This window comes from Limulus polyphemus, unplaced genomic scaffold (genome assembly GCF_000517525.1).
Source record: "Limulus polyphemus unplaced genomic scaffold, Limulus_polyphemus-2.1.2 Scaffold198, whole genome shotgun sequence".
Lineage (NCBI taxonomy): Eukaryota > Metazoa > Arthropoda > Merostomata > Xiphosura > Limulidae > Limulus > Limulus polyphemus.
The window spans coordinates 684005-704070 of NW_013665808.1; the positions used below are offsets into that span (position 1 = coordinate 684005).

The following is a 20066-nucleotide window of genomic DNA, read 5'->3' on the forward strand; positions in this document are numbered from 1 at the left end:
AGGAGTACAGTAAATCATGTTGTAAATATCACAAGCAAATTGAAATTACATAGATGAATGTACAAGTGTCGTACAACCAGGTAGTAATAAAAAAGGGTAAATAACCTAGATGAGAAAGCAAATGACACGTTGTCAGGTCAGCAGAGGAGATGCTATGCACCATGGGAGGGCGCTTTACATTAGAGAACATATTCAAAAATCTGCTTGTTTCGGATTACTACGTTCATAAGTAAGTACTACGTTGAAGTAATGAATTAACTGTTAAATTACACCCTTAATTTGCACAGTTACGACACAACCTAACGCCTACCAGAAACCATGAAAAGAAAATTAAAATCATCCTCTACTTTCATTAGCTAACATGTAACTGATAAAACACTTAACACTTATGTGATACATGCACCTCGATTCTGAACGAAAGGAATAAAAACACAGAGACAGAGAAGCGTAAAACATTATCACAGAGAGACGAAAACCATCAGTAACTCATTTGAAATGCTACAAAATATAAACCCAGTAATGATCAAAAAATTATATATGTGTGTTTACACGTGAAACGTATGACTTACCAAAGCTTAGTAAAGCTAAACTTATAGCTCATGAACTTTCATTTAATATTTTGTTACGCATATTTTTGAGGCTCTAGCAACCTGAGATTGATTCTTTAAGAGCATTTCTAAAAACGCTCCAAACCATCTTGAACGATGTTTTGCAAAAACAACAACAACAACAAGAAAAAAGCTTAAAATTGAACAGACAATTTAAAAGCGCAACACAACGAATGTATATTTAGATGCAAAAATACAGACTAAATTAATTTAACAACCTTAGTAATTTGTGAAAATCAAGTTATCCAGAAACTTGCATCCTTACAGCTGTAAAATAAACACATCAGAATATAATCTTAACAAATAAAACAATTTATAAACAGTTACTTCCAGTTAGCTGTTTGTTTATACCCAAGTTACAAGGAACAAATGTGTTTATTTTTTTAGAGCAACTGGGCTATTTCGCGGGTGGGTGGATCGAATACCGGATTTAAGCGTTATAAGTCCGTAAACTTATCGCCAATCCACTGGTAAAGAGGAGTAATTTATTACTCAATTATATTTAATCAAGTTCTGATACCTTATCTCCCAAACTAACCAACACAAGTGTGTATGTGTGTATGGTGGGGGAGGGGGTAAGACCAACACAATAGTTTGTTTGTTTGAAATTAAGCACAAAGCTACACAAAGGGCTATCTGTGCTCTGCCCACCACGGGTATCGAAACCCGGATTCTAGCGTTGTAAGTCCGCAAACATACCGCTGTGCTACTGGGGGTCTACCAACACAATAGTATAGAACAACTTTACAGACAGACACGTTACTCTCGCTCAATGTTATTATGCTGTATGATGGAAGCGCAAATTAAAGATGATAAACATAATGCATATTCTCCCTATAACACTTTACCCAAGACCCATAAACAGATGAAAAATATTTTATCAAGAAAATTATCATTTTCTATTTCGAGCGACTGTTCACGATTGCATTATCACAGTTATGAATAGATTACAAGTTATGAAATAGTGCTAAAAATAAGCTATTTATAACACTGTTTCGAATTCACAGGGTAATAAAGCAAACAAATATAACAAGGGTATGTGTAGCAAGTGTGGGCATGGTGTAGAAACACCTACACCGTATTGCTGGTATATAACTATGAACATCTGTCCGAATTTGCTGGTTTTTCGATATTGTGGCAAGAATTATAACATATGCAAAGCATTTGATAAATATTTTATTCATGTCATATATGTTCCTTCAAATCTCTTTGTTTACATTTCCTATATATTGTCATAAGCTTTTTTTTTTATATATTGTAATTTAGATGTTAGCTAGAGGGCGCACGTTGTTCTGATCGAAAAGTATAATAACGGAGGCATAGCAAGTTCTAAAACTTTTGATGTCAGATTTTATTGCAAATTTGAAGAGTAGATTATAAATATGAGATCCAGTGAAGCATCAGTTCTTTCTAGTCAGCCGAGTGAATCAGTAAGAGAATGTTTTTGTTTCAGCTAGCGGTGAATCAATTAGTGTTTTGCTTTCGGTTACTGGATGTATTAGCCGTGAAATTGTACAAGTAAGTTTATTTTTACGTATGTGTAGACATTTAGAGTGGCTGTAAACGTAGCTTACAAGTTACCATGGTGTTTGAGCTTGAGAAAAAAGGAAATCGGTTAATTTGTTGTTGTTGTTGTTAGGTGTACTGGACATTTAATTATTTACATCAGATAATTTAAGATAGCCCGTCAACGATAGAACAAAGTAACAACAATATTGTTAGTGTTTAAAGTATCATTAAACTTGCAAAGTGAAGCCTCACCGCCACTTTCAGACTTCCTAACTCTCCTGATTTTTTTGCCGATACTTAGACAGAATTTTAATTTGTAGAAGGCAAAAGCTCCAAATATTTTGTTGGTGTTTACTTCACCGGCCTCTATTAAGAGAAAACTGTAATCTAATGAGTAAGAGATGTTCGTTTTGATATTTGTTCTCCTGACCTTCTGATTCCGGTCAAAGCAAATAATAGTCTCCATGTGTCGTTTCTCCTTCAGAAATTGGAATCAATGGCTATTAGCGATACACATGATAAGAAATACGTACAAATTAAGTGGTAAATCCTGCCTATTTCCTAAACGCTGTCCAACCAGCAGAGAAAATTACAGTTACAAAAATACAAAAACATATTACACAATATATTTAAACTAGAAGGCTTAAAATAAACTCAAGACACACACACACACACACACAAAATAAACAATCCTTCATTCTGTATAAGGTAATATTACTTTAAGAGATAACAGGTAACTAATAGCTTCAGGTAATAGACATACCATATAACTTCACTTTTTAAAGCTTATATATTTAAAGAGGTCGTAAAATCTACCAGTCGTATTAGTTTTACTCCACAAAAAGTATAGATTTATATATGACGTCATACGCTATTATATTAAGTCTGTGACTTTAAAAAAAAATTGAATTTTAATGCTTAGAATATTATGATAGTTTACCATTACTACTGATTAAAAAAAAAAGCTTTCACATTAAAAGGTCTAAAGCTTTTGATTCTTAAGTCTCTTTTTAAGAGAGCTCTTTCATTCGATAAAACCTGAATTTTATTAGGGAATGTTATTCCTATTTCTGGTTATTTTGTAACTAAGTATTTGTTTTGAACAAGCCGAACTCTGGACAAATTCTCCCCCCCCCCCAGTGGATCAGCGATAAGCTTACTGATTTACAGTGCTAAAATCCGGGGTTTGATTGCCCGCAGTGAACACAGCTGATATAGCCCAATGTGGCTTTGCGCTAAAACGAACAAACTGTACAGATTCTGCGCACTTAACATTTGTAATGAAGAAAAACTGCGAAAACGTTTATATTCTTGAGAAAGGTGAGCAATGTCTTCCTACTTTTCAGCGCCATTACCTAACTCAGTTTAAAACTTTCAATTCTGACGAAAAGTAGCTACCACTGCATGTGGTACATACGAATATGATCTACCATAAGATTATGTAAGTAAATCTAATCGCCATGAATCCACCGTCCCACCAAACATGGTCATCCTCTCAGCCGTGGGGGCGTTATAATGTGACGGTCAATCCCACTATTCGTTGGTAAAATAGTAGCCCGAGAGTTGGCGGTGGGTGGTGATGAGTAGCTGCCTTCCCTCTAGTCTTACACTGCTAAATTAGGGACGGCTAGTGCAGATAGCCCTCGTGTAGCTTTGTGCGAAATTCAAAAAACAAACAAAAACAAACTAAGCGCCATGAAGTATTTGAAATAACAAGTACCTCATCAAACACGTTCAGAAACAGTACAATCACTGGCGTTTTTTAGCCAAATAAGTTATAAACTTAAGCCTTAAAACATTCCAAAGAATAGCGACTACGTTTATTAACATTACCGGCCATTCTTCAAAGATATCTTTATGTTCAAACAAAGAGAATTAAGCTCATACATTTATCTTTCTTTTCACAGTCATTCTATACATTTCATTGGTGGAATAATATTATATATATATATATTCATTTAACTTACTACTGTGCTTTTTCATCTAGCTCATTCAAGGTCATTAGACTGAGGAGATACAATCTGAACTTAGGGAATCAAACCTACCCGCGTGCTAGTCTCGTCGACCTTAATAACGCAAACTGATACACAAGTCATTAGGATGGAACCACGTCACCTTGAAGATAAACGTCACATGACAGACAAATATAATTTGTTTCAAGCAGTTTACTGGCTTTCTTTTCTTAAAATGGTCTGTTTTCATGGGTAACTAAAGTTCCATCCTATCAAAACACAACTTACCATTTATGTCGTCACAGTTTGTAGATAATTTATTAGATAAAATAGCTGGTTGTGATGAATGATTTTCGCATTCAGTAGGCTAACTGTAACCTTGAGGTTAAGTGTTACGAAGGCTACGTTAAAAATAACGCAAAAGTTTCAAAGAACGCGTTCCAACGAACGTGAGAGATTAACTGTAAATAGGATTCGCATCTTAAATACATCCCACAACCAGTGTTTGTTCGGTAACAGATTCGTTACGTAATATTTGTGGCTTTAAAAATTATTTTAACAAATATATTCGAAAGATTTAGGATTTTGGCGTCTTTCGAGTTTTTGAGCGTTACAGCTAGGTTGATTCCTGTGCTGTCAAGTCTCTTGATGCTATAAAGATAAAATAAAAACATCACAACGTCATAGTAACGCCGTTGTGAATACCCAGTTAATACATGGAATAACGAGCAAGTTGACCTTAATTACAAGATGTTTATTTACTCTTAATTAACTTATGTTAAAGATGAGTGACAGTTACATGCAATAGAACTATCCCAGATACGACGTGACGTTTTCTTAAATTAAACCACAGTTGTTTCTACATACACCGAAGCAAGGAAAATAATGTGTCCCTTTTCAAAGTGATTCCCAATAACACCGTTCGCTCACTTCATTTGACTTGAGCCTCAGTTAACTGTAGTAATGACATGCCTATCAGTTTACTAAGAAATTACTATTAGCCTCGTTCATACACAATTTATCAACCCAGAACATGAACTTTATATATTATGATTAGTTTTGCTGATAGAATACAACCAACAAGTCATCCTTCACTTTCTTGAGACTGGATTATTGACCGGATCAATAATAATGAATCAACTCTTTAAGAATAGAACACAAAAGAAATTGATAAGTACACCGACAAAGATATCATAATATTGCTTGTTTCCTCTCTTTACGTTAACATAAACAAGTCTCAGAAACACCAGAAAAATACCTTGGATGTTAAAAAGAACATTAATTTTTTTTACTGGCAAAACGAATATTGCGGTTACTTTACAAAATAACGAATGTGCTACTGACTTTAGCTTTTTAGTTACTAAACAATATGTAAGTTAGCACTGCAATTGAAAGAATGGCTTTATTTATTTTTTCTCGACTTTAATAAAACGTATCAAATTACTTTTATACGTCAATGTAAAAAACTTTACATAATTAATGTTTTTTAGTTGTTGTTTAGCACAAAGTTACACAATGGGCTATCTGTACTGTGCCCACCACATATATCAAAATCGGGTATTTAGTGTTATAAGCCTTCAGACTTACTGCTGAGCCACTGGGAGGGAGGCGACATAATTAGATATTATTCCTTATAAGAATGCTCCTTTATAAATATCTAGATATGTAAGATATATTTTTCACATAATAATGAATTAATGACGAAACCTCTTAATATAAATTTGATTCTGTTGCTTTCATTTTTATGAAATAATTTGTTGTTGCTGTTATTAATGAGAATTTACAATTTATCGAGCTATCGATAATTTTTAATAAACCGTTGGGAGGCATGTTTACTTTGCACTTTCACGTAAGAGATTTACAACACTGTAGCACCATTAATGTTCGTCTAATTTAGAGAAACCATGTGATATTTTTTAGTTTTCAAGCTATCAAAATAGGTAACAGCACAGAAGAGTATATGCCTGCATTAAACAATTTATTGTTATCACTCCAAACCAATTGGACGTATAATGACGTTATTGAAAATAAGTGTAATTTTGCAGCTAGATTGCTAAGAAAACAGAAAAGGGTGTAATTATAAAAAAGGACGCTCTTTTCATTCTTAAAATTTAAGATTACTGAATATGGGAAAAATTGATTTTGATATTCAAAAACGTTTGTTAAGACAATCAGTTATCAAAATTTGGCTAAAACCAAAAGGTAACTTAAAGAGTATATCTTATTTTACTGGTCGAAATCTAACTACTGAACAAGAAATCTACGACACCCTCTCAAGTAATATATTTTACCTTTACAGTTTGATATCATTAATAAACGAACAAAAACTAAACATAATTTTCGCGGAAAACTATATTTTCTCGCGGAATACAAAGTTCACTGCTAAAGGCTTAACGTAGAAGCAAACCAACAATAAAATGAACAAATATGTAACCTCAAATAGGAAATTACTCCAGGAACAAGTCTTAAGGTTAACATGCCATATGTGGCTAAAGTTAGCCTCGAAATTAATCTGTTAACAGCAAGAACTTCCAGTGTAATTATGTACAAACTTCAAGGGGTGTTTTAGTGTAGTAATATAAAAAGATCAAAGGGAATTTTCACCTATATAATATTACGACACACGAATATACCAGAACACGTATATGTATTAATATTGAAAATAGCTATTAAGATAACCTCTAGTTTTATTTATCAACAAATATAATTTTAGCCTTCTGTTTCTGTGTGATTCAAGTATACTAAAAATTAAATCAAGAACTCATTGTTTTTTAGTCATAGATAAAATTGTAGTAACTATACAAGCAACAAATCTGGCAATGAGTTGTAACGACATGCTAATAAAAAACACAACGACTCCGTTTGAACTTTAATATCAAAACCACTTTGAATAGAAACCGAATACAATAAGGATAAATTAGATCTGAACATTTCACAAAAGATACTTTTCTAGAGAGATTGATATTTACATTTATCTAATAAATACAATTTTGAAACATCGTGAACCTATAAAACCTAAATTTGGCTAGCCACTAACAACAAACTAAGCATGGCGACTTTTTTTTTTAAGTGTGAAACAGTATGACGTAACGATGTTTTTTACATATAATTGGGTATATATTTATATTTCAGATTCGGAACTGCCATTTTCACACAGACAATAACATAATTAATCAACTAGCAGACTAACGGACAGGTGATTGAAAAAAAAAGCAATGCTGAGGTTGACTGAATGTACAAAAACCCGTTGATATACCTCGGGCCAAACCAATTCAAAGAAAACAATTAGTTTATCAAGATTTCAAATTAGAAAGACTACACTGAAACTCGCATTTCTTCAGAGTGATGGTGAGAAAGCTGTGAAGAAGACATGAACTGCATATGAGCCCCTCCCCCTCCATTTCACTATTAATAGTATTATAATATACCATAACGAGTATGGACTTGTTATACAGTTTTGGCTAAAATGTTTGTATACTGTTGTATATTGATGTTATTCTCTATGTGCATGGAGTAGTTTCTGAGTAAATGCCCATGCAGTAAAAGGGTGTGCTTTTGGTATAATCTTTTTTCGAAACAGATCAACGCTTTGTTCAGACAACTTCTCTGTACTTGGTGTAGAGTCATGCTTCGTCACGTGCTAGAAATTATAGGGCGTCAAATTGATCGACTGTCCAGAAATGTTACGAAGTAAACCGACATTGTGCCAAAGCAGTAGGGATTCCCAGTGTACTGTATCCAGAATCCCGAAACGTCATCGGAGTACAGAAAACATTTTTCCAGGAAAGTCTACTAATAGACGCCGAAAACTATTGCCCCGAGATGACCGTGTTTTTATTATGTTAACATGTCAAGGTCGAAGGATGTCTTGCAACACCTTATGACAGGAATGGCGTGAACATATTCATTCCAGTGTATCCAGTAAATGGGAGACTGGCCAAACTAAGTTATTTTTCATAAAGGGTTATCTTCAAACCGATATTAACCAGAATTCCATGCTGTCACCGAGTTACTTGAACAAGACACTATGCCAACTTACAGTTAGGACACTAATGACATGTCATCTTTGCAGATGAATCCTATTTTCGGCTTGTTAAAGCTGATGGAAGGATTCGTGTTCGTCGTTTTTCTGGAGAATAGATGAGGGAAGACTGTCTTTCCCACAGAGAACACACACAGAAGGTGGTGCAGTGCATGTTTGGGCAGCTATTTATTATGATGGAAAACTGCTCTTCATACTCTCTAGGGAAACCAATGGCGCCTCCTACAGGTATCACATGGAGATAATTTTATGCCAGATGCTTGGGCAAGGTTTGGCAATAACTTCGTGCTCCAGGATGACAATGCCACTGCCCATAGTACGCGTATTGTACAGTATTATCTCGACCAGGGGGACGTTACAAGATTGCCATGGCCAGTAAATTCTCCAGATTTTAATCCCATTGAGAACTGCTGGGTAGAACTGAGCTGGAAAATTGCTAACCACGACCCTAAACCAGCTACTGTGGCTGAGTTGCAGCGCATTCTAGTGACAAGTTGGGAAGAAATCACGGTGTATTACACCAATAACTTCATCGACAGCATGCCACGTCGCCTTACAGAGGTTATTAGAGTGTGAGGAGGACCAACCAAATACTGAATGTTTAATACGAACTGACGTTACTTATAATAATTTGATGCTATATTTTGTCGTTATAGATGTTTCGGTAAGGTTTTGTGGTGACAGGTGAAATGCTGAATTATACACTTTTCTACAGGTGTTTGGTAAAATTATTTGCTGTTCTAATATATCGTTCATGATGTCCATAGAACCTATCTCATTATACAAATTACATATATAGATGTTAAATATAACACACATTTCTCAGTTTGACAGCGTTAAATGTATTTGTATTCCATCTTAATAATAATGATTTTAGTTGTTACAAAATATTGAAACATTTTGGCCAAGACTGTATGACAAACATCTCCAGGCTTGATCACTTATTAGTGATGAAAATGTTTAACTTTATGCTTGGTCATGAATGAGAAAGAATATAATATGATAAGTCGTGTGGTACAAATATAGAGTATACCATGATTACTAGTGTCGTACAGATATAGAGTATACCATGATGAGTAATGTGGGCAATAAAGTATACCATGACCAACATGTGGTACAGATATAGAGTATACCATGATTAGTCGTGTGGCACAGATACAGAGCACAGCATGGTTAGTAGTGTGGGTAATAGAGAATACCATAACCAACATGTGTTACAGATATATAAAATATACCACTATTAGTAGTGTGGTATAGATTTAGAGTATACCACGTGGTACAGATATTTCCTTATCAAGATCATCATGCCGCCATAACACTAACAGCCAAGAGCTATCATGTTCGGCTACAGTCGAAAATATGACAGATAATAATAATAATATAAAGTAGCTCGACAAATAAATGCAACCAAAGAAACATTAAACGTACATTAGAATGCATTAGGTCCAAATGTGGTAAAAAAGGCTTATATTTCAGTATTAACGTAAGTGAAGATCCGACAATGTACACTTACCCTTGTCAGTTGTCGGACAAAGAACTGGCCCAGCCCAGGAAGCAGCCCTATGGTCCAACTACGTTACTGTATTTGTAATATCAAGCATTTGTAAGCTCACTAAACAATCATCAAACTACCGATGGTGGCAGCACTGCTTGTCTAAGTAGATTTCTTAGTTGTAGACTGATGGCTAAACCCTTGTATAAATAGGAAGAACGTTTTATCAATAGGTAGGTGCATACGGCAATGAGGTGCTTTAGACAAACACAGTCCTTACATAGTGCTGCCTGTTAGTGTAACGCTCTTGTCTGGAGGCGCGCGCGTAGAAGAAACCAATTTGTTGTCGATCGTAAACTGTACCTTGCATTGCTCATTTGGTGCTGCCATCTAGTACACATAATATGATATATATCGTGGAAATTTAAACCTTTTTTCTTCGAGTTCGTCACTGAATACAATGTTTGAATATCTCTTACTAAACATATTAAACATAAGAGACATTCATACATTGTACACAAAATTACAAACTTCATGTACAGTTTTGCGACAGTAAATACAGAACATCGGGAAAACGTTTAGGCTTAGTAAACAAATTAGAAAAAAACTATGCAATTATATTATACAAGTTGATGCACCCGTCTTTTGTCCTGGTTATGAACTTTAAAAATGTGGAGCGGATGCTATGATAAATAACACAAAACTCCTTAATTTCACACAATTTATTTATAACATAACATATTATTACAGTATTCATTATCACTTCACCAAAAGTTTTGTATAAAGTTTAAGAACTCAATATGTATATACTTAAAATATGGTGTACACTCTTCAATGGTCAGGGTGACTTTGTATTAAGAAATAGCGGCCAAAGTAATGGCGGTAGGGGTGCTTTATGTTACCCGCTTTCAACACCCAACTCTTAACGCCCTTCCACAGTGTTTCACGTGATTAATTAATTGACGGTCGTTGGCCGAAAGTATGTTACGGGCCGAAGTTGAAAGGTCACGGGTCAATGTGGGAAATGGGTATAACTCAAGAAACGGCTCTTCATATCAGCCTTATGGTGGCTGTTGGAGTAAAAACGTATTATTGCAATAGTGGCGGCCAAGTTTGGTTGAGATTGACTCAGCGACCTAGGAGTAGTTAGAAAACGGACAAACAGATAGACACAGATTTTATTGTGCTTTATATATAGAGATAAAAACGCCAGTGCTGGTGTAATCTTAAACAGAAGCTTATACATGCTTATACACAACGCTTATACATGCGTATTTTTATGAAAGTTAGTAAATTTCCATTGTTTAAGTGCATTTTGTTTCTGAAAAAATTTGACTCTCCTTTAGAAATCGTAGAAGAGTTTAAAGGTTTTACGCTCCTTGATTAGTTTTGTTTTCAGTTTTGTTAAATAGTTTATTTTAGTGATAGTATAAGCTTATATTAATGCAACCCTTTGGAGAAAAAAAACAGTTTATAGATCGCTCTCCTTAATTTATTAATTTGGTGGTAGGTGAATACTTTTCATAAAGATGAAATTATAATAAAAATATGAAAGTGTCTTGACTCTCTTTTACTTGTAAAATCTTGACTGACCACTTTATTTAAATCCACATATACATTTTGAAGAAAAAACTTATTTGTATGCAAAATAAACGAATCTTTTTATGTATCTTGGTGACTGAACCGTATAAATGCGGATAAGAACTAACCGTATAAAAACTAGTCATATTATGGCTAGTTTGTAAGACAATTGGTAAGATCAATGGTTTCTCAATTTTCAAAGGTAAATGCTATTCAGTCCCTGGTTAGCAACAGCATTGTTATCAAAACTGATCTTGACCGACTGATCAAAGATGTCTGACAAAAGAGCTTACCAACAATAGTTACCACTAGCGAAATCAGTTGCTTGTTAACAAAAAAACAACTGGATAAGCATTTAAAGAAGAGGACGGCATTTTCAACTGCATCTAGCGAAGATTTTTTTAGTTGAAAACCACTAATCTTAAGAACAAACAGGGAATAATGGTACCAATGGTGCTTTGAGCACAAGCTGTAGTCACTGAATAATTTGAAGTGAGTAATCTGGCTTGATGCATTGCATTTCACCCTGTTTTATATTGACGATAGATGTAAAAATATCGAAAAATTCATACCAGGCATACAAGTTATTGTCATCGTTTTAGCGCACAGCTACTTAATGGGCTAGCTGCAATATGTCCACCGCGGGAAATTGAACTCCGGATTTTGGCGATTTAATTCTGTAAATCTACCTCTGGCTCACCAGGAGACTTTTTTTTTTAACAAAGACTAGGCTTTTTTTTTATCCCACAACATTTAAAGTGTACATGGACGTTCGTTTGTTTGCGGCCATTTCCATCCCATAATACTGCATTTATACCCTGTTAGACAAGGTCTCCTCACCAAAAAAATACAAGATTCCACCAAACTCGTATCGTCTGTAATAGGTTTACAGAACATAACAATGACTTCAGAAATATTCTATAGACAGCACAATCACTGGAGCCCAATCACAGGGAATATCTTTTGGGGTGAACATAAACGTCACATTCATCACCTTAATCCTCTGCCAACACCTGCGAATCAATTACAGTCCATACTTCTGGACAAATGGACCATTTAACGAAGAATACATTTTCCGGCATCTGTGATTTCTAAGTCACGATGAATTCGTGATATTATCGCGCTGAAAAATGGCCTAACCCAGTTCTAGGTTAGTGGGTCCCAATAAAAAAAAAGTGGCCAATTAGTGTAGAGTAGTGTTGGGCAACCTCCATCTAACGATTTTATTTTTTGTAACGTTTTAAACTAAGTGGTTAGTTTATTCTATAAATGTACTAGAAAAGTGTTAATAAAACAGATTAGACTTTTTTACTGTTTTTTTCTTTTGCCAGTTAACATTAGAGTTAAAGTTTCAGTAAGTGTTTTTTGCTGGTTAATAATACAGTTAAAGTTTCAGTAAGTTTTTTATTTTTTGCTAGTTAACATTACGGTTAAAGTTTCAGTAAGTTTTTTTTTTTTGCTAGTTAACATTACAGTTTGTTTGTTTGTTTTGGAATTTCGCGCAAAGCTACACGAGGGCTATCTGCGCTAGCCGTCCCTAATTTAGCAGTGTAAGACTAGAGGGAAGGCAGCTAGTCATCACCACCCACCGCCAACTCTTGGGCTACTCTTTTACCAACAACATTACAGTTAAACTTTCAGTAAGTTTATTTACTTAAATATTAGATAGTTGCCAATATGAATGGCGCTTGGTCTGTGACTAGTAGATCTAAGCAGTAAACACATTTTAAAAGTGGTTTTTAAAATCATTTTTTTGCTTATTTTTATCTAATATGCTAGGTGCCGGGACTATGAATCTGAGGATTCAGGTTCCTGACTTGTTACCAAAAATGCAAGCTTTGCACTTAGGAGTCATTAGTTGAACTTCAATCTAAATGGCGGTGGTACTGTTGATTAACTGTCTTTCCTCTAGCCTATCAGTTCAAAATTAGAAGCAACTATGCACTGATAGCTTTGTAGCTTTGCACGAAATTTTGAAAAAACATGTAAACAATCAAGTATGTAAGTATGTAAGATGAAGATAGCCCGAAGTATCTCTTCGCAGTTAATATTTACATTAGAAAGAAATATAAATTAAGGCTACGTCATGCTAGACTTACACCTCATCATTATTTTTAAGTTACTACAGCATTAAAAGGGTATTTACGTAAAATGCTCTCTGAAAAATTTTAAACTGATGTAAATGTTAAGAATACAACTGGAACTGTTCGCATTGTGTAGAACTTCTACACTAACGAATAAAGAGAAAGAGTATTCAACTTATTAATACTATTATAATTACCTACATGGCCATGGCGTGAAAGGGGTCAGAGTAAGTACGTTGATAATCTAGCGAAACTCTGATCCCCTTGTAGTAATTAAACTAATATTATCTTGTAATCATCCACTATGCACAAGAGGGAGCTGTATAGCTTCCAATTTGGCCGCCAATTTTCATTTCATTCCTTTAAGTCGCACATTCAATCCTTTTTTGGTCGCACATTGTTTTCACACCTAAGGTGTTTTTGATTAGATATTGCTTTGTGTAAACATTTGAAATAAACCAAATCCTTGCATCTTCATCTTGTGTTGTTAGTAAAAACATATCTTCTTTACACCATGTATCAGCGTCTTAAATGGAGATGATAGTCATCTTATTTTCAGAAAACTATCTTAAAATGAGTTCTTTCTCGGCTTTAAACAACATTAGCAATAGCAAAAACCTGAAAAACACATCTTAATAAACTATTGAGTCATCTTCGGTTTGGTTTGCTTGTTGAATTTCACGCAAAGTTACACGAGGGCTAACTGTCCCTAATTTTTCAGTGAAAAACTAGAGGGAAGGCAGCTATTCATCGCCACTCACTTCCAACTCTTGGGCTACTCTTTTACCAACGAATAGTGGGACTGACCGTCACATTATAACGCCCTACAGCTGAAAGGGCGAGCATGTCTGGTGTGACGGGGGTTCGAACCCGCGACCGTCAGATTGCGAATCGAGCACACTAAGCACCTGGTCATTCCAGGCCACAAGAGAGAGGGAAGAAGTCAAATGTACCTGACCCTAAATCCCGATACAGAAAATGGAGAGAGTATGGTCGTATGCCATTTATAAAAATTCTATACTCCCCCTCCCCCATCACACACACACAACAAAAAACTTGTAAACTTATCATGCTTTAAATATATAAAAATTGGCATTTGTAATTGTTGGAACTGTTTTAATAATAACTAATGTTACAACTGTTACTTCGAATAAAAAAGGGTTGTAAACTCAATACTTATGTAAAATTTAATATTTCTATACCAGTTCTTGTTTTATATAATTGATTCATCTTTCCCGCTCTGTACGAAGCAGCTCCAGCTGTTAAGTTAAATGTCAAATAATTTTGTATTGCTCACTTTGACTTTGAATATAAATCACTTTTAAGATGTAGGCATTTATCATAAGAATATTAAATTTACTTCTTACACGTACCAAAGTCTACTTTGTACTTAATAACTACCGCATTTCAATGAGTTTTAGGACTATAATCTTATTTTTTGTTATCAAAACAACCAATAGTGTGGTCTCCACTTGACTAAAACTGTCAATCAAGAGTGTCAAAAAATTAGATATAAAGAAAAAGGTACAGTTATCTGTGGGTTTGTAAGCTTTCCTATAACCAACAATGTTTCTGAAAATAATAATTAAATACGTTAGTATGAAGTGTTATTATGAGCATTTTAGCTTTATGCAATAATTGTATTGATGAAACTTGGTCGAATGAACGGCAACTGCCTATTGTAGAAACACGAATGTGGAGGATGACGTTTCGAAAGTCTTCCACCTTTCGTCTTAAGAAGACTCTCGAAACGTCGTCCTCTACTCTTGTGCTTCTACAATAGGCAGTTGCTGTCAACTCAACTAAGTTTCTTCATGAATACTCTGCCTAAACAATCTATCAAAGAATAATTGCATTGTTATTCACTAGATGGCAACATCATAGATTAGAAGAGAAATTTCAAATCATTACCTGATAGTAAGATTCCTAACATTTTATGAATTGGTCAAAGTATGTTTTTTAATATATTTAATTATTAAATGTTCGAAAAAATATTTGTTTCTTTAAGTATGTCACTAGCTACAGACATCAATGTATCCGGTAAACTATACTAAAAGATTTATTTCTTAATTTGACATTCTGTATATTTGTGGCTTATTAGATATGTGCTTTAATCTATATGTTTTTTTTTGTTGTTGTTTTCTAAACTAAGGACAACAGAACCGTGGAAAAAATTATCAACAGAGAGCTACTGCATATGAAAACAGTTTATCCTAATGTACTTCTAAAGGTTGCTCGGGTATCATGCGTTAAGTACAAAGTGCTCAGGTAAACTTGAAGATAACAAACTTCAATTAGATATCGAAGTTGTATACGCCAAACTCATGTGGCTCTAGCATGTAAAATTTGCGAAATTAATTTTTTCCAAACTTTGAGATTCTTCGCGAGAGGCAAAAATAAAACAGATATATTACCATGTTTTAGTAGGTTACCGTGGTTTTTCTTTTGTTACAGACTTCTGTAAGTGACATAACCACGTGATATTTTCATTAAAATAAATGCCTAACTTGGTTCTATTCTGGGAAAAAGTGATATGCACACAGTTTACTGGATTAATTTTGATTCGGTTTCTTTCAAATGACTAAAAGCATCACATGTAAAACAGTAAAATACTAGGACACACGAGGGTTACCTTGTAAATAATTTCAGAAATGGCATTGGGCACAGTGGCAGGACTAACTGGAGGTCTAAAATGTGGCAACTGATATTAAAACAACAGTTTATTACAGAATGGTCAGTGGATGGGTACAGATGCTTAACAACCATTTCATATTTGACAAACATCAGTGTCCTGGATGACTTTGTATCCTTGATCTCCTACCATGAAGGTAATATATCTCGCAAAATGTTTTATGGAATGAGCCACTGAGTAGGATCACAAATAAAAATTATCTATCAAAGTGTTTAGTAACGTTACAAAAATACTAGATGGAAAAGCGATCCAGTATATTACTGCTATGTTTCTTTTATTTTTCTGTCTTTTCTCCACGATTTTCTTTTAATTTTTTGACTCTCTTTTTTTATCTTCTTTCTGCTGTTTCACCATTTCTACTAAATATTCAATCTCGCTTCAAGCTCGTGTCGTTATCATGAAATCAAGTCTAACTTTAAGCTTACTTTCAATAATATAATCCCGCTCCTGAAGGCCTAGCATGACCTAGCGTTTAAGGAGCTCGACTCGCAAACTGAGGGTGGAGAGCTCGAACCCCCTCACCGAACATGCTCGCCTTTGCAGTCGGTGGGGCTTTATAATGTGATGGTTAATCCCACTATTCGTTTGCAAAAGAGTAGCCCAAGATTTAGCGGTGGTTTGTGTTGACTAGCTACCTTCCTTCTAGTCTATCACTGCTAATTTATGGACAGCTAGCGCAGATGGTCCTCGTGTAGCTTTGTTGCGAAATTCCAAACAAACCGAAATCCACTTATGAAAAAGCGTTATAATGGTTTCTATTGTTGGGTGTGTTTTTATATTATTTCGTACAAAAGAAAATTGCGAAATACAGTCTATTTAATAATAGCAAAAGTATTCTATTTCTTCAACTTCAGCATCTACGCAATTCCCGAAAGGCTAATATTATCAAATAAACAACGCCTGAAAAGAAATTCAGTTATTGGTTCATTTCTTGTGTCTTGCATTTCGTGGCAAACACAAACTACTCTACTGACAGCAGCCGACAAACTGTTTAAGGAGCTCGAACCCCCTCACCGAACATGCTTGTTGATTCTAGTCTAGTTCGCTTTTTATATATTCCTCATATTATCTAAAACTTTGGTGAAAAGCTCGGACGTTAATCCACACACTCATCATGTAAAGTCAAATCTCACTCTAGGCAAACAACCCTATAAATGTATAAGTTAAAAACGCAGCGTAGAACACTATGTATAAGGGCGCTAGCTTTCAACTAAAATAATATATATATATATCCGCTACTTTTATAATTTCTTAATTTAAAAAAGACACAAATACTTAATAATTTGATATAAAATTTACCCAGCTTTCGCCTACTTCGTAGTAAGAATCAACAGGTTTATAAATATTGATTACAGCTATAAATTGAATTACATATCACTTGGATAGGAGACACGAGATTTTAAAATAACGTGTAATCTATAACTAAAACAAATATATACATTTAACACCAATATTAAATGACAAGAAAAACTTGATTTCAACATTTCAGTGACCATACAATTCGATAGCGTTGTCAACTACAGACAATTAGGTTTCAGTTATGTTTTTAATACTGCGAAAATCCCTACTTAAAAACTTTACGAAATAGATAGGTAAATGTACACATGATCGAAAATTTATATGCTTCGATTTATACGATAATATTAATTTAAGTAAAACTTATCTAGAGAATTTCGAAATGAGACACATAAATGCAACTTGTTGTATTCTTTTAATGTATGATTATTAAATTTTTATAAGATTAAGTGAAACAATATTGAAAGCACAAAAAACTGTTACTCGTGTGTATGAAGTTTTCTGTTTCCAGTTTTTTTTAAATATTATTTCCACAAATTTTCTGGAAAGTAGAAAATATTTTTGGGTTTTTTAGGGCAAAGACTATAATCAAAAACCACCAGTAAAATTTATTATTGACTAATTATATCTTAACTGTTAAGTGTTTATTTTTAAGCACAGAGCTATATATGAACAATCTGTGCTGTGCTTATCCGGGTATCGAAACCTGGTTTTAGCGCTATAAGTCTACAGACTCTCCGCTGAGCCACTGGGAAGTAATTGTGAAATAATAACTTACGAACGTTGTATCACTGTAATCTAAAATGTATGATTTATTACATTAAATATTTGGTAACGTCACTATGCTACAAGCACATATTCAACGTTACTTTATCAATCAGCAATTGTTTACGAACGTTGTATCACTGTAATCTAAAATGTATGATTTATTACATTAAATATTTGGTAACGTCACTATGCTACAAGCACATATTCAACGTTACTTTATCAATCAGCAATTGTTTCTAATCCAAGAAAAAAATGTTTCAACCTTCAAAGTGTTTGTTTTTCCACTAAAAATACAGCATTTACCTCTGTAATAAAAGCTCCATCTAACGGTGATAACATAATTTTTTTTCTGTTTATCGAACACGGCTTGATATAGTGCGACTTTGATTAATATGGACAATTGAGTGTCTCTCAGCAGGTAAGCGGTAAGTTCATGTATATTTGTTTGTTTATTTAGTTTCATTCAAAGTTACTCAAGGGCTATATGCTAAGTCAACAACACTCACCGCCAACTTTTGGGCTACTCTTGTCAGACCTAATAGTGGGATTTGACCGTCACTTTTATAACACTTCTACGACTCAAAATACGGAGTGGGATACTTTTATATGTTTCTTTATTGGTGATAACGTGATACGAATTACGGAACCTCAGATCCATAATTAACACACCAACCACCAGGCTGATTTGTGGACAAATATCACTAAAATCCAGATTTAAATTCTCTGCGTTGATAGAGCATATACAGCTTCCTGTATAGCTTTGCGTTAAAAAACAACGAACAAGCAAATTACTTACGAATGCTTTAAAAAACAATCTTTTTTTTTAATTATAAATTGTTATCATATTTTATGGACTTAAATTTCAGTTAAAGTGAAACTTTCTTGATTTTTTTGAGTTTTCGTAAGTAGGTGAGATTTTGAACCATTGGTTTAATTTCTTCATCACTTTTCATACTGTATTAATTACAAATTTATTTTTATCGTAGACAGATAGATATAAGCTTAAAAGAATCTTTAGAAAAATAGAAATAACACACTAATTTTGTATATTTTTAATGCTTTCCCATGTCACAAGTAGGCGTAGCAAAATTCAATCAAAATATCAGTTCAGTCAAGCGGCATTGTAAATGTTAATGCCTTCCTGAAATCTCCATGCAACGGAAAAGTGTTTATAGTACAGATATATTACTAGTATTTTCGTTGTGAAAAAATAAATTAAAGCTAAGTAATACGCCCGTAAATAACAAGTTAAAATGCGATATAGCAAGCTGAATATGAGAGATCAATGGGAGGAAAGTGGAAGATAATGTATGAGATCCTGTGTGCTAACTTCTTACTGTAATATACACCGGTCGACACGTGTTAGCCAACAGAGTAATTAGTTTGATGCAGGATTAAGGTTTAAATGATTTGTTTTAAATATTTAGAAAGAACTTTGTTTTTTTATTTTTAATTCACACAATTTTTCATCGGTTGTACATAGTAAAACTTTTATTTGTTTTATTCACAACGTTTCACCAGATTTAACTGGCATCATCAGCTGGCATACCAGTTAAAATGGAGTATGATGTTTGACAACTAAAGCAGTATAAAAATTTATACAAAAAGAAAAAACTGCTTATCTGTATTTTCTCTATATACATGTTACCAGTACTAAATAATGTTTGACATGTTTTTGTTTTTACACGTTCTTGAAGAGATGTGTTGATGAATTAAATATAAATTATATTTATTTAATGTGTTTTTTTTCATAAGTCTGACGTTATTGTTCTACCCGCCCCCAGTAGCACAGCGGTATGTCTGCGGACTTACAACGCTAGAAACCGGGCTTCGATACCCGTGGTGGGCAGAGCACAAATAGCCCTTGTGTAGCTTTGTGCATAATTACAAACAAACCGGACATTTACTGTTTACTAGCATTTACGATTGAGGACTGACAGGGATTGTTGATCTGTTTGATGACTATTTTTCTGATTTTCGCGCAAAGCTACAGAAAGTGAGATCTGCGCATAACCTTATCAATTTTAAACTGAAAGAGTGGA

At 34.1% G+C, this 20066-nt stretch overlaps 1 protein-coding gene across 2 annotated transcripts in view; it reads right to left on the reverse strand.

The window, feature by feature from the left end:
• LOC111085002 (LIM domain transcription factor LMO4.2-like) overlaps nt 1-9893 on the reverse strand; it is a 110368-nt gene extending 100475 nt beyond the window's left edge. The window contains exon 1 of one of the 2 annotated variants that reach the window (XM_022381885.1): nt 9625-9893. The gene's annotated coding sequence lies outside the window, so the exon portion shown is untranslated. Of the gene's footprint in view, nt 1-4084; nt 4169-9624 lie in introns of those variants that run through there. The other variant, XM_022381886.1, reaches the window with a different exon arrangement.
• Between the last annotated feature and the right edge of the window lie 10173 nt (nt 9894-20066).